A 2,275-nucleotide genomic window follows, 5' to 3' on the forward strand; every position below is an offset into this window, starting at 1 on the left:
AAGACAGAATATGTCTTATTTTTTATCATCTGTATAATTAATTTTGACTTTTATTTACAATGTTCAAACCACCATAGAGAAATATAATAGATCTTTTAAAAATAACATGTGAGCGTTCTTTGAACGCCATCTGTCTACATAATCTAAGCAGATCATATTTTCTCTTTTATCAGTGATATTTAAAATGTCAATGCTTTCTATAAGCCCAGAAATATTGCACATTGCATGGGTACCATGGAAGTAAAGAGAGATTATTTTTTTGCTGAAAATTTACATATAGTGTCTGGGTTGCTTAGAAATAAACTGTCAAAAATCATTTAAAAAAAAGTTGCAGTGTTTGAAACATTAATTAAAATTCCTTTTTTTGATATTTCATTCCACTTTGCAAAAAACATTTTACTTTGAAAATTTATCAAACTTACAGAAAAGATTCAAGATTAGTACAGATAACTCCCATTTATTTATTTATTATTCATTTATAAGACTCTACATCCATATTCACCAATTAAGAAGTATTTCCTGGGAATTCCCTGGTGGTCCAGTGGTTATGACTCTGCGCTTTCACTGCCGAGGGTGTGGGTTCAACCCCTGGTCGGGGAAATAAGATCCCATGAGCCGAGAGGCATGGCCAAAAAAAAAAAAAAAAAAAGGAGTGTTTACTGAAGGAATTTCCAATGAAAATTTTAAAGACTATGAAGAACTAAGAAAACATGAAGTTATTACTTTGCTACATTTGTTTTGTCATTGTCTATTCTGTACACACAAATGCACACACATATATGCACATACTACTATTATTATTTCTTATGAACCATCTGAGAATTGTTGCCATGAAAAAGGTTGAACAAAAACATTTCCTATTTGCATGAAAATTTGGTATTTGATGAACTCTCTAGCTCTGTTCCTCTGGTTTACCTGATAAATGTTGGAATGTTACCTGGGTTGCTAGATACTTACAGAAAAAAATGATTTCAAATTGGTAAACAGCATGAATACTCGATAGTAAACCATATTTTGGGCTTTCCAGAATGTGTTGACTCATAACTGGCATATCCTTTGGCCCTGGAAGCACTGCTTATAGAGTTCTTATTGCAGATATTGGCCCTGTGGAGTCTGAAACATTTTAGCTACATCAGTTTCTGAAACCATCTAATTTGGATCATGTCTCTCAGCCTTTGAGATGCTGGGCTGCAGCAAGGACTCCTGGAGAAAAGCGATGCCTGACACTCCCCTTCTGCAAGCTGTGATTCCTACCCTGTTCCTTCTGATGAGAGTGGTGCCAAGTATGGCCTTTAAGGTTCTTATGAGTCTGAATGTCTAGCTGAGTTTGAGAGCCTCAGCCTCCACAAATGATGCCCCTGGATCCTTAAATTTTTCAGTGTGTATTTCCTGAAAACAAGAATATTCTCTTATATAACCACAGTACACTTTGCAAGTTCAGGAAATTTAAAAATACAATGGTTTTTCAGATTTACAGTCTAGATTCCAATGTTTTCAATTGATGCAATAATGTCTTTTTTTAAATAATTTTTTCCCCTTTAGTACAAGATCCAGTTCAGAATCATGTGTTGCATTTGGTTGTCATCTTTATTTATTTTTCTTGGAACAGTAACTCAGTCTTTTCTTGTCTTTCATGATATTGAGAGTTTAAAGAATGCAGACCAGTTGTGTTACAGAATGTCCTTCAAGTTGGGATTGTCTGTATAGCCTCAGTCAGAATATTATAAAAGTAATGTTGTGTCTTTCTCAGGGTATCACATCTGAAAGCACGTGACGCCCCTCTGCTCTGGATTGCTGATGTTAATTCTGATCACCTAGTCAAGTGTTTGTTTGTTTTCTCTGTTGCTTAGTTACTACTTTTCTTTTTGCAACTGATAGGCAATCTGTAGGGACATACTATGAAACCATACAGTCACCTGCTTTCCATGAAACTCTCAACCCTCTGAGATTTAGAACCCACTGATTATTTTTTCCCAAGTTTACTTGATGGTTGTAAACTACTCTCTCTAAGCATCTATCTACCTATCTATCTATCCATATGTATGTATGTATCTATCTATCTATCTACCTTTTATGGACTGAATTATATTTCCCCAAAATTTATATGTTGAAGCTCTAGCGCCTAATGTGACTGTATTTCAAGACAGAACCTTTAAAGAGGCAATTAAGGTTAAATGAGGTCTTAAGAGTGGGGTCCTAATCCAATAGGACTACTGTCCTTAAGAAGAGAGGCACAAGGAGCTTGCACACACAGAAATGGAGAAAAACATTTGCT

Source organism: Delphinus delphis, chromosome 4, assembly GCF_949987515.2.
Source record: "Delphinus delphis chromosome 4, mDelDel1.2, whole genome shotgun sequence".
Lineage (NCBI taxonomy): Eukaryota > Metazoa > Chordata > Mammalia > Artiodactyla > Delphinidae > Delphinus > Delphinus delphis.